This window comes from Canis aureus, chromosome 1, assembly GCF_053574225.1.
Source record: "Canis aureus isolate CA01 chromosome 1, VMU_Caureus_v.1.0, whole genome shotgun sequence".
In the NCBI taxonomy this organism is placed as follows: Eukaryota; Metazoa; Chordata; class Mammalia; order Carnivora; family Canidae; genus Canis; species Canis aureus.
The window spans coordinates 13971511-13984956 of NC_135611.1; the positions used below are offsets into that span (position 1 = coordinate 13971511).

The following is a 13446-nucleotide window of genomic DNA, read 5'->3' on the forward strand; positions in this document are numbered from 1 at the left end:
GGTCCAGTATGTGAGATCCTCTGTGTGTACTGCTTTGCCTGGAATTTCCAAATTCAGGCCTATTCAGCCACAAAGGCCATTGTCAGGATCCTGGTAGTCATGCCTCTTTCTCAACAAGTGGACCAAACAGTTGACAACACTGATCAAAATCCATTGGTTTTCTTTACCAATTTTGTGTCAATTAAGATTTAGGTTAAGCCATATAAAATTAACATTTTTGCAGATAAAAAACAGTCAAATCACAGCAGTTCTGCGTGGTTCAACTTAATATTTAGTAAGTATCATGGTAACTTGAACTTTCTAATATTTAATAAATAATATTTAGTAAGTTCAAGGATATGCTGAAGTCCCACTTCCTGGGTACCCGTGAATGAGATCTTATTTGGAAATAGGATCTTTGCAGATTTAATCAAGTTAGGGTCATTAGGGTGGCCCTAATCCAATATGACTGAAGTCCTTGTAAGAACAGGAGAAAAGACACAGCAAGAGACCTGTGCAAAAGGAAGATGGTGTGAAGACACACAGGGAGAAGACCACATGACAGCAGAGGCGGAGATCGAACTGATGCTTCTACGAGCCAAGGAACCCCAAGGATCACTGGCAACACCAGAAAGTAAGAGAAAGCATGGGATAAACTCTCTCCTACGGCTCTCAGAGAGAGCAGGGCCCTGCCAGCTTCTTGATTTCAGATTTCTGGTCTCAAAACTGTGGCAAAACACATTTCTGTCATTTTAAGCCACACAATCTATGGCATTTTGTTACAGCAGCCCCAGGAGATCAGTACAAGCAGTAATGTCTTCGTAGGGCACCTAGCACATAGTAATATTTAACAAATAGAGCTGTTATTGTTTTTGTTGTTAGTACATACCTACCATGTGGAAGACACGACCCAAAGTATTAGAAGTATCAACTGAGTCCCTCCTCCTCTGAGTCTGCAATCTCTCTGGACAGATACAGAGACAAATAAGTAGAATGTGGGGCTGTCTATGCCATGTGAGACGTGCAACAAGTAACATAGGAGGTAAAGAAAAGAGAGGAGGTGGGTTTGGCTAAAAATATGGAGAGAACAGTGACTAGGTGCCTAGTCTTGTCTCAGGACTCTTATTCTGATGCAGGATCTCTAAGTGGTGTCCAGAGACCCCTGGCAGCCCCTGAGACCCCGTCAGTGGGTCCATTTTCAGGGGCACCTAGCTGGTTCAGTCTCATGGTGGAGCATGCAACTCTTGACCCCAGGGGTTGTGAGTTCGAGCCCCTTGTTGGGCACAAGGATTCAATAATTTTTTCTTAATTTTCATAATAACATATAAACATTGTTTGTCTTTTCATTTTCAATCTCTCACAAATGTGCAACAGAGTTTTCCAGAGGCTGTTTGGTGTGTCTTCTCTTAAACCAAATATTAAAGAGATTTGAAGAAATGAAAAAACAATGTACTCTTCTTTACTGCACTTTTTTCCTTTATAAAGTGGTTGTTTTTCATAAAGATACATGATTCGTGCTAATATACCATGATTACATTATCATCATTTTTAATAAATTAGTAAATATTTCCAAAGTTCTCCAGTTTTAATTTCTAATTTGGGAAATAGTGATAGATAATCCGACATCAAAAAAAGAAAGAGGGATGCCTGGGTGGCTCAGCAGTTGAGCATATGCCTTTGGCTCTGTGCATGATCCCGGGATCCGGGATCGAGTCCCACTTCGGGCTCCTCGTGGGGAGCCTGCTTCTCCCTCTACCTGGGTCTCTGCCTCTCTCTCTCTCTGTCTCTCTATGTGTCTCTCATGAATAAATAAATAAAATCTTTAAAGAAAAGAAAGAAAAGAAAAACAGTTCTTTGGGATCTGCAGTAATTTTTAAGAGTGTTAAGGGGGTCTTAAAATTTAAAAGTTTGAGAATTGTTGTTCTATTGAAAGGTCCACCTCTCTGTCCAATCCAGTAGTGAACAATCAAGCCAGAAGGCACCTGGGTAACTCAAGCAGTCAGGGCATAACCCTTTCTAGAACAGAGCTGAGCTTCATGGACTCTCCAGGCTCTCCCTGAGCCCAGGGTAGAATGTGTCTCAGGGTCATAGAATGGTATTACGAGCCCTGGCTGACTAGTGCACAAGCCAAGGCTTGAAGCGTACCCCCAGAGCCATTGGGCACTGTGCAGTCACGCACACAGACACAAAAAGCAAACATGACATTGAAGGACTTTTAGTAGGACATGCTCCCTGGCATCAGACAAGGTATGTCACCACTCAAGACGGAGGGCTTCCTTCCAACAAGACCTAAAGAGCTGTTAGAGTCAATGCATGGATCGCAACTATGTACCTTATCCCCGAAGAGAAATTCAAAATTCGAAGATGCAAGGATAAGAACAAGGAATGCACCCCTGGCCTACAAATATGTTTTCAGAATTCTATCTTTTCTGGGACATGTGGTTTGTGTGTAGAATGGATTAAAAAGGATTATAATGTATCTTGGAGTCTGTAAAAGCAAATTCATTAGCAAAAAAAAAAAAAGGTTTTGTTGACCTGTTCGTGCTCACTGGTCATCTCCAGTGATTTCTTCCTCCTTCATTTGATGTCCCTGATAAGAACAGACAAGTGAGCTGAGGTCCATGTTCTCACTGAAAACCTACCACCAGGTAACCTTAAATCTAACACGTCTTTGAGGCCCACCCCCTTCTCCTCTCTCTTCAGAGGTGGGGTCTGCGAGGGATGACCTCGCACTCCCAGGAGAAGCAGCCCAGCATCAGGTGTGCAGAGGGCAATGAGACAGTAAAGGAAATGTACAGGGTGTTTGGACCAGTACAGCCACTGGGGTAGATTAAAAGAAACTTCACAAAAGGTTTGGGGAATCTGTGTAACAGACTTTTAGGACAAGAAGTCTGGCTTTCTCCAACAGCAAGTTGAACGTTGATGGTACTAACTTCATCTACAGCTAAAATTCAACATGAGTAATTTCCCCATCAGAGAGAGATGCCCAAATGAGCTATTTCTCCTGCAAAGAGAAAAACCTAATCCCAGGTCACTGTGAACTTCTCAAAGCTTTTACAACCTGAGGCCTAATCGCATTAATAATAATATGAAAACATACCAACTCTGCTTAAACAGACATTAGTAGTCCTTTTGCAGCATGTATTTCCTACTGTCCCAGAAGAGAAATTAGAATCATTTTGCATAATTGATAACAAACTTTACTTTTAAAGTCTGATTTCTTTTGTGTGTGTAAGGCCTTGGAGTAATCTGCTAAGGGAATTTTGACTGCAGGCACCTGGGAGTGAATCAAAGGGTAAGGAAATGTCCATTTTGTTTGAGTGAAGCACCATTCTTTCATGCTTTATGGCATTTGAAGATAAATTTAGTCTAAATGGTTCTATGCGAATACAAGATCATGGTGGTTTTTAGCACAGTTGATTACACAATATAATTAACACTGTGTTGCAATTCAAGCCTTAGAGTCAGGTCCCTGTTGAAAAATGCAAATCAGTGCATGTCTACCAGCTGAAGCTTTCACAACAGGGGCAGACCCTCCCTTTTAAGACTGTTCCTTTGCATGAGAATCCTCAGTACATGAGGTGTGCCTTCTTATCCATGTGCTGACAAGCTCCTTTCTCAAAAAAGTCTCCAAAGTTTGGGAAGGTCACGCAGCTCTCAATATCTGAGGTCCCCGAGACAACAACATTGTTTGATGCTTGATAAAGGAAGAAGAAAATGTCTGTACATGGAAATTGTAGGGACAATCACCAAGTAATCAACCAGATGCTGCATGGTAAATTTGATCACTTGCTTGGTGATTAGTACTAACTGACCTACAACACTTAAGGTCAATCTGGTCTGAGGTGGATCCAAGGGATGACTTTGGCCACGGCCGATTGCCACCTGAGTCTGCTGCCAGACAAAGCATGCAAACAATTCTCAACAATGTTAGCAATACAAGCCCAGGAAAACACACCAGGTCCTACATGGACAATTTTGGGTAGCAAATGCTATAAAAATTATGGGTACAAGAGTAGAGATTAAAAAAAAAAAAAGATGGGATCCCTGGGTGGCGCAGCGGTTTGGCGCCTGCCTTTGGCCCAGGGCGCGATCCTGGAGACCCGGGATCGAATCCCACGTCGGGCCCCCGGTGCATGGAGCCTGCTTCTCCCTCTGCCTGTGTCTCTGCCTCTCTCTCTCTCTCTCTCTCTCTCTCTGTGACTATCATAAATAAATAAAAACTTTAAAAAAAAAAAAAAAAAGAGTAGCGATAAGCAAGTTTTACATAATAAATGTACATGTCTAATGACCTGTGCTCAGAGTGCTAACATCGCTGCAACTCTTTTGGTTTTGTTACAGAGAGGACTTCTTTCATTTTCATGAAAACCCCATGACAATTATAACAAAGAAAATTTGCATTACAGCCCCAAAATAGAAACCACTATCTCTTTTAGTCACTTAAATCTTTAAAAGGCACTTTTATTTTAACCAGAGAAAAGGGAGATGGAAATTTAAGAATAAATGCAAATGCAACAAATAAAAAGTTTCCAGAATTTACTGCCAAGTTGCCTGTTGTGTGCATTGTATCCTAAAATCATAAACCTCTCAAGTGGGACAAGATCTTAGAATGGATCTAGTCTGGCTCCTCCCCTTCGTGTTACAGATGAGGAAAGTAAGGCGGGCCGAGATGAAGTGATTGTCCCAGGCCACCCACACGGAGAGTGAGAGTGGAAAAACCAGACCTTCATTTTCACCAGCTGCCTGCTGGATACTCCTCACCACACCTCATCACCTTCCCTCTCAGTGATTGGGTCTTGGCTGGCATGTGTTCTCTCAGAAGTCTTCTGAGTTCCAAAAATCCTACATGTCCTGAATTACTCCTTCAGAGACACCATGAGACTTTGCACATTTTTTTAAATCAACACAAAACTTTTTTCCCCATTTTCCAAGATGCTCTTTTTTGTTTTCTGCTATTTACATTGCAAACTATTAATCTGATATTTCTTTCACTTAACAAGTGTTAACTGCATCCCTCATGTGTGTCAGGCACTGAGCTAGACATTAAGAAATCACAAGTGAACATGCATATGGTTCTTGCCACTGTGGAGCTGTCATGTGGCATGACACATGTGATAGTGTGATTAGCTTTTGGATGGTGGCACAAGTTACTGTGGGAGCCCTCAGGGGAAGCAGCTCACTCACAGTAAAATCTTAGTGAGGTCCCCCCAAGACAGTAATACCCAAGTAAGTCACATGAAGGAGAAGTTAGCCATGCAAAAATGTGTGCCAGAGAAAATGGACCCAATTCAGAGACTGCAGGTAATCCTGCAGTAGAGACACACACACTAGGATATGAGCAGTGTGAGTGTGCTCACTTCTCTAGACCTATAAGCTGGTCACTGGCTCCGGCATAAAGATTCCTATAGTTTCTAATGCATCTAAGCCAATGGTCCTCAAACTTTTCATCTGTAGACCATTTGAATGAGATAAAGATTTTATGGATAAGTTGACCTATGCCCTTCTTTGCCTGGGACAGTTCTGGCTTATCTGTGTTGTCCTGACATTAGCAAGAGTGCCCCTTCCACACTCAAACATGCTGTATTTGAACAAGATAAGTCCACCCCACCTATAGATCCATTCTTCTATGTGCATGTGCATATGCATACGCACATGCACACGTGGGTGCATGGCTACGTACATAATTTTTTCATTCCTTAAAAACTGTTTTTCACTGTGTCACGTTATTGTGGATATCATTAGGTCTAGCTAGCCTCAGTTTACCAATGAAGAAAAATGTGGTGGAAAAAAATCTCGAAGTGTTTGGTCTAGCCAATCCCTAGGCAAGGTTTACAATAACTATAATGGAATGCCTAAAAACACTGTCTCTGCTGTCTACACTCAAAAAGAAAAAGTCAGAAGCAGATTAAGAAAATGGGGATCTTGCAGCTTCTGCAGTGTGAAAAGAATCTCATGAGGATTAAATGAAGTTATGAAATGAGTAGATGTTTGTGAAAAGTGCTTTGTTAGCAGGAGAGGACAACTCAGATATTAGTAATAAGGTCAATTACTTAATTGCTAATGCCAGAGGAGCCTCTGCTGTGCTCAGATACTCTGTTTAAAAGCCTGATCTTCACCACTGAGCCTTCCCATTGCTGCTTAACAGTAAACTAGAGTTGGGCTTGCCGCACCAGAGTAACTGAAATTGCTCAGACTGCATATCTTCAAAGTCAAGCAGAGGGATTGAAGTAGCAGGATTCAAGGCGTTAGGAAGCAAAGAAATAAACCTGCTGAGTCATATGGAGAATCCTTTCTTCAGGCAAGCTTCCATCTCTCCACCCATCAAGGGACCCATCAAACACTTGCACATTTTGCTGGGGACTGAGGTGTGAGACCCGCTTGATTCTATTCAAAACCCATTTGGTAATGCAAAGGTGAAGAAGTTATTAAGAGTACCTGTGGGGTCATGGAAAAGTCCACAAGCTGTGAGTTTGAAGGCCTGGATTCTACTTCATCTCCCCACTTATAAGCTAAGTCACTGTGGACACCACTTCACCTCTGTGAACCGCCCCCTCCTCATCCACAAAGTAAAGGGCTGAGCCAGAGTGTTGCTAAACCCTCAGCTCTGTGAATCTGTGCCTAATCTGATTACAAGCCAGCAGAACAACCCAGCCTGTTAAATTGATCTTTAGTATGATACACGTCAATGAAGCCATAAAAACCATAGTGTCTATCAGGAAGAAATTATGAACCAACCTATTCGAAAGTTGCCCAAGAACACACATTTGAAATATGCAACTTGTTTCAAGTGTCCTGAAACCCAGAAATAGGAAGGGAGGATACTCCTCACTTGGAAGAACATAGTTGCTAGGAAGCGCACACTGACTGGGTACTTAAAAATGCCAAAAAGAAGAACCGTTCCAAAATCAAACTCTGACCCAACCAGGAAGGAGGGCCGGACCCCCAAATGCCTTCAGAGTCTCTCCAGGTTTTCAGTGCCACGCCCTTTCTGAAACTAGTGTTACAAAATTCATTCTGAATCCCCACACAGTGCTGAAAAGGTCCTCGGAAAGACTTTGCCCTCCAGAAATCACTGTTGCACAGCCGCCCCCGCCCCCACCACCCAAACTTCCTAGCCATGTTATTTCTTCATATTCATAGCTCATCTGGCTAAGTGATTTCACTCCCTACATGGCATTCCTGGTTCCCAAAGAACCAAGAGCTCAAAGTGCTGCCCATGTGGGGATGGCAGGCAGCAGCACTACAGCCCACAGCCTATCCCTGATAATAACCATTACGTCAACTTCCTTCACCACCTCGAATCAGCTCAAATCATTATTTTGTTCTAAGAATTTTCCCAGAAAAGAGAATCACCAGCCTTGCTACCACACTTTGCTTACCTGGAGTCACAGTTATCCTGGAAAACGCACAGCAAGGGAAAAAGAAAGTGAGGGCTGTGAAAGGACCTTGATGTAGGAGCAACCCTCTGTGGGGCAGAGGCAGGACTCACTCACCTGAACCGGCACCACTCCCTCTGTGACCACTCCCAGCCTGCCCTCTCGCCGCCCTCCCACTTCTGCTCTCCCAGCTCTTACTCATGCCTCTTGGCAGCTGGTCCATGACTGAAAAAAATGATTCAGGCTGAAGTTGCTGTTGCCTGCACAGCTTCCAAAGGCCTCCAACATGCTCAGGCAAGAAGGGCTGTCGGTGGATCCTGCCTTGGGCTAAATACATACATACATACACACATAAGGGCAACCCTGGTAGGCCACGTGGGACCAGAAGATGAAATATGATATGAAATAGAAGGAATACGCGATGGTCCTAATGATTCATACTTCTCAAATAGGGTGGTGCCCCAGAAAGCTCCCTAACCTCCACCTTTCCACGTAAACTGGAATCGCTCATACTGCTAGAATGCCAAAGAGGTACTACCTACTAAACAGAATGGCAATCACAAAAGAAGAGGGAATATAAATGAAATAAATTATGCTTAGCAAAATATGTACTACCGAATTGACAGGACAGAGTGCTTGATGAAGTTCCCGGTGATTAAGATGACACAGCTCTGCTGTTTGTGGAGCCTTGCTCTGTGCAGATTCCAGATTACCTCCCTCCCTGTGGCTCCTTCATTCGGTGGGACCTACACCCTTCCTACCAAAATTTCTTGGCAAAGTACCCGCAACTGAGCCAATGGCTTCTCTGCTCTGCTTCCTAAGATTCCCTATTGTTCATATACTACATTCTCTCATGATCATCTGTCTATTGCATAGTCTTTCCTATCCAACTATGAGAATCTTAAAGACCACGCCTCATTCATTCTTGTAACACCAACACGTGGTGCAGACTTAATAGACAGTATACGGTCAATAAATGCTTGTCTAGATGAATGAGAGCACCCCATTTAGCCAAACTAAGATTGATTGATAGCTTCCCTGGTTATTATTAACCAGGATCAAGTCATAAACCAAGTGAGTTGAACTCTGAAAGTGGAGCAAATGGAAGTAAGAAAACTATAAGAGGGTGAGGTGGGCAGGATGCCACTCAAAAATTACACTCTCCAGGTGTCGTGGGGAAATGTGGGTTGAGAGGCAGAGTCAGACATTGGGAAACTCAATGCCTCTTCTTGCTTGTACTATCCTAGATAAAGCACCTTATCACTCGGCCTCAGTGTCCTCATTTGTAAAATGAAATACACATATACATGAAGATACAATACATAGGAAGCATCCGACACATGTGAGTGCTCCCTAATGATTATCATTTCACCCCTTTGCCTATTCCTCAGGCAGGCACAGGCTCGGAATAATCACAATGGCCAAAAGGCTGGTGCGGAATATTCACATCTAATTCACCGCAATAGTTTATTGAATAGCAGCTGCATGCTTGCCACTGTGACCCAAAGACTTTAAGAGACTTGTGCTTATATCAGAGGGCTTTGTCCGTTCTCCCTTTTGATGTTTGAATCCCCTCTGCAACACTCCTGCTCAGTGCCTGTCAAACCTGGACAGAAATGCTTCCAGCAACAGGAATTCAGCAATGCCAAGGAAGCCCGAACCGAATTCTGACTGCTGGAAATAAATATTTCATTACAAATATTTAGTGGAAAGTGATATGGCTGTTTGTAGGAAGTACCATTTGTTCTATAATTACCCAAATAAGTTCCAATTTCCTTCTCTTTCATTTGCCACAAAGCCATGTGATGGACTATGCATTAAAGAGTAGATTTTTTTTTGAGAGAGAGAAATATAGCTTAAAGAATGAATTATCCATTCAGTCATCAAACAGTTTTATCAGACATAATTTTCTTTAATTCAACAAAAAACAATCATCAGCCCAAATATTTAATAACCTAGGAGACAGTTTTGTTGGTGCTTTTTGTTACCTATACGCTGAAACAGTGCAAACATTACAACTTGATTACTCAGCATTTTGGCCAAGGGATGGCTTGACACACCCGGCCACTCCCAGGAACCATTCAAAGGAGCTTTGTTATAGCCTGCTTAGAATTGTCTCTCTCTCTCTCCCTCTTTCTTTCTTTCTTTCTCTCAGTCTCTCTTTCTCTCTCTGTCTCTCTCTCTGTCTTCTCTTCCAAGAAGATAAATTTCAGCCAAAAATTCTTTTTTTTTTAATTGGAGTTCAATTTGCCAACATATAGCATTATCACCCAGTGCTCATCCTTTCAAGTGCCTCCCTCGGTGCCCGTCCCCCCGCCCACCACCCCTTGTTCGTTTCCCAGAGTTAGGTGTCTCTCATGTTCTGTCACTGTTTCTGATATTTCCCTCTCATTTTCTCTCCTTTCCCCTTTATTCCCTTTCACTATTTTTTATATTCCCCAAATGAATGAGACCATATAATGATTGTCCTTCTCAGATGGACTTACTTCACCCAGCATAACACCCTCCAGTTCCATCCACATCAAAGCAAATGGTGGGTATTTGTCGTTTCTAATGGCTGAGGAATATTCCATTGTGTACATAGACCAAATCTTCTTTATCCATTCATCTTTTGATGGGTACCAAGGCTCCTTCCACAGTTTGGCTATTGTGGACATTGCTGCTATAAACATTGGGGTGCAGCTGTCCTGCCATTTCACTGCATCTATATCTTTGGGGTAAATCCTCAGTAGTGCAATTGCTGGGTCGTAGGGCAGTTCTATTTTTAACTCTTTGAGGAACCTCCACACAGTTTTCCAGAGTGGCTGTACCAGTTCACATTCCCACCAACAGTGCAAGAGGGTTCCCCTTTCTCCACATCCTCTCCAACATTTGTTGTTTCTTGCCTTGTTAATTTTCACCATTCTCACTGGTGTGAGGTGGTATCTCATTTTGATGCTCCCGGCTCTGGTTTTCTTTTTTAATATTCCCCTGGCTGGGGTCTTTTCTGATTCCACACAAATCTTAAAGATTATTTGTTCCAACTCTCTGAAGAAAGCCCATGGTATTTTGATAGGGATTGCACTGAACATGTAAATTGCCCTGGATAGCATAGACATTTTCACAATATTAATTCTTCCAACCCATGAGCATAGAATATTTTTCCATCTCTTTGTGTCTTCCTCAATTTCTTTCAGAAGTGTTCTGCAGTTTTTAGGGTATAGATCCTTTATCTCTTTGGTTAGGTTTATTCCTAGGTATCTTATGCTTTTGGGTGCAATTGTAAATGGGGTTGACTCCTTAATTTCTCTTTCTTCAGTCTCATTGTTAGTGTATAGAAATACCTCTGATTTCTGGGCATTGATTCTGTATCCTGCCACACTGCCAAATTGCTGTATGAGTTCTAACAATCTTGGGGTGGAGTCTTTTGGGTTTTCTACGTAGAGTATCATGTCATCTGTGAGGAGGGAGATTTGACTTCTTTGCCAATTTGAATGCCTTTTATTTCTTTTGGTTGCCTGATTGCTGAGGCTAGGACTTCTAGTACTATGTTGAATAGCAGTGGTGAGAGTGGACATCCCTGTGGTGTTCCTGATCTTAGGGGAAAGGCTCCCAGTGTTTCCCCATTGAGAATGATATTTGCTGTGGGCTTTTCATAGGTGGCTTTTAAGATGCTGAGAGATTTTCCCTTTATCCCTACACTCTGAAGAGTTTTGATCAGGAATGGATGCAGTATTTTGTCAAATGCTTTCTCTGCATCTATGGAGATAGATCATATGGTTCTTGTTTTTTCTCTTGTTGATATGATCTATCACATTGATTGCTTTACAGTGTTGAACCAGCCTTGCATCCCAAGGATAAATCCCACTTGGTTGTGGTGAATAATTTTCTTAATGTACTGTTGGATACTCTTGACTAGTATCTTGTTGAAAATTTTTGCATCCATGTTCATCAGAGATACTGTCCTATAATTCTCCTTTTTGGTGGGGTCTTTGTCTGGTTTTGGAATTAAGGTGATGCTGGCCTCATAGAACAAGTTTAGAAGTATTCCATCTATCTTTCAGAACAGTTTTAGTAGAGTAGGTATTGCTTCTTCCTTAAACGTTTGATAGAATTCCCCTGGGAAGCCATCTGGTCCTGGACTTTTGTGTCTTGGGAGGTTTTTGATGACTGCTTCAATTTCCTCCCTGGTTATTGGCCTATTCAGGTTTTCTATTTCTTCCTGTTCCAGTTTTGGTAGTTTGTAGTTTTCCAGACATGCGTTCATTTCTTCTAGATTGCCTAATTTATTGGCGTATAGCTGTGCATAATATGTTTTTAAAATCGTTTGTATTTCCTTGGTATTGGTTGTGATCTCTCCTTTTTCATTTGTGATTTTATTAGATTTTATTAGAGTCTTTTCTCTTTTGTTTTTAATAAGGCTGGCTAATGGTTTATCTATCTTATTAATTCTTTCAAAGAACCAACTCCTGGTTTTGTTGATCTGTTCCACGGTTCTTCTGGTCTCTATTTCAGTGAGTGTTGCTTAAATCTTCATTAACTTTCTTCTTCTGGCTGTAGGTTTTATTTGCTGTTCTTTTTCCAGTTCCTTTAGGTGCATGGTTAGCTTTTGTATTTGAGTTCTTTCCAGTTTTTGAATGGATGCTTGTATTGCGATGTATTTCCCTTGGGATCTCTAAAACAAAGTTTCATAGTGTTATTTAATGTAACCAGATTTTCCAATTACAGCTAAATTTTATTCAGCTTTTAACTAAGGTACCTCTCTTACACTAAGGTACAATATTAGTGTGCCTTGGGCTCATTCTGGTGGGTGACACAATAACATGAGATGCATATAAAACATAATGTGTGCTTGTGGGAGACCATAATGACAACAATGATGAGAATTAATATTTATTGAGATACTATATGCCAGGCACATTTTTATATATTTTACCAATTTGATCCCCACAACTATATGTGATGACACTTGGTCACTTGGACTGAGACTTAGAGAATGTCAGGAACTTGCCTAAAGGTCCCATGGTTGGTGACAGAGCCATGAATCGAGGCCAAGCCGATTGACTTCAGAGTCTATGTCTTGTCCTCTGTGCCACTGTTATAATGCTACTTGGTACATTTGTGAAAGTTGGGGGGAAGGGTTACATTGGCAATTTAGAGGCCTGGGTTCTAACTCTGCTTCTGCCATAGCCCCTCTGTAGACTGAGCCAACTGACACTTGCTTAAGGACCCTAGATGTGTTGCTGCAGTTCCCTTCCTATCACTAGGTGGCAGACTTGGCGGTGGGAGGGAGCAGAGGGACTGCTGGATGTACAGTATTTAATTTGTAAATCTCATCTTGGCTTGTATCCACAGTTCTTCTGGTCTCTATTTCAGCGAGTGTTGCTCGAAAAGTATCACCAGCTTCTCACGTTTCTTAAAATTATGTTAGAATTTTGATTGAGATTCCACTGAATCTATATATTGGTTTATGAAGAGGATTTTAATATATATATAAATAAATATATATTTAATATATATATATCTCATCTGTTTATTTGATGCTATCATGTGGAAAGGATATGGATGTATACTTTCCTTCTAGGCTTTGGTGCCTGCCATTTTCAGGGATTCAGAGGTTCAAGGGTCAGAGCTTCAATGACAACATAATGGGGGGGGGGGGGCTTCCTTTTTTCAGGAGGCATTACTCAAAGGCAGAAAGTCCCTAGTCCATTTCCACAAATCCCAGGGTGCAGAACAATAGAGTCTTGGAGGAACCAGACCAAAGAACCTTGAATCCTTCTATGTCTCTAATAGGGGTCTTGTGCTCTGTGTGTGAGTTCTTAGAGGTCACCCGTTCTTGCATTCACTTTCATCCAGGGCAGATCAATAGGACTCACCCGTGTAGAGATCAGATGACATGATTTCCACTCACTCTTCTCTACCTTGTGTCCTCGTCTTGCTGTTTGCTCTGTGGCCACAGACCAAATTCCATGGAGAAACCAGTTATAAAGGTAGAATTCATTCAGGCCGGCTAATTAGGAAAGAGAGGAAAGAAACTGGTTTTCTGGTAAAGATGATCTTGCTAAAGTTATCTCTGGCCTATGAAGGCGATTTACAAGGAGGAAGGTAA

General features: G+C 41.9%; 1 protein-coding gene across 4 annotated transcripts in view; it reads right to left on the reverse strand.

Moving 5' to 3' along the window:
- Positions 1-13446, reverse strand: part of SERPINB5 (serpin family B member 5) — a 77273-nt gene that overhangs the window by 17466 nt on the left and 46361 nt on the right. The window contains exon 2 of one of the 4 annotated variants that reach the window (XM_077890862.1): positions 13214-13347. The exons of 1 other annotated variant lie outside the window; for it this stretch is intronic. The gene's annotated coding sequence lies outside the window, so the exon portion shown is untranslated. Of the gene's footprint in view, positions 1-7358; positions 7496-13213; positions 13348-13446 lie in introns of those variants that run through there. 2 more of the 4 variants (XM_077890881.1, XM_077890851.1) reach the window with 2 other exon arrangements.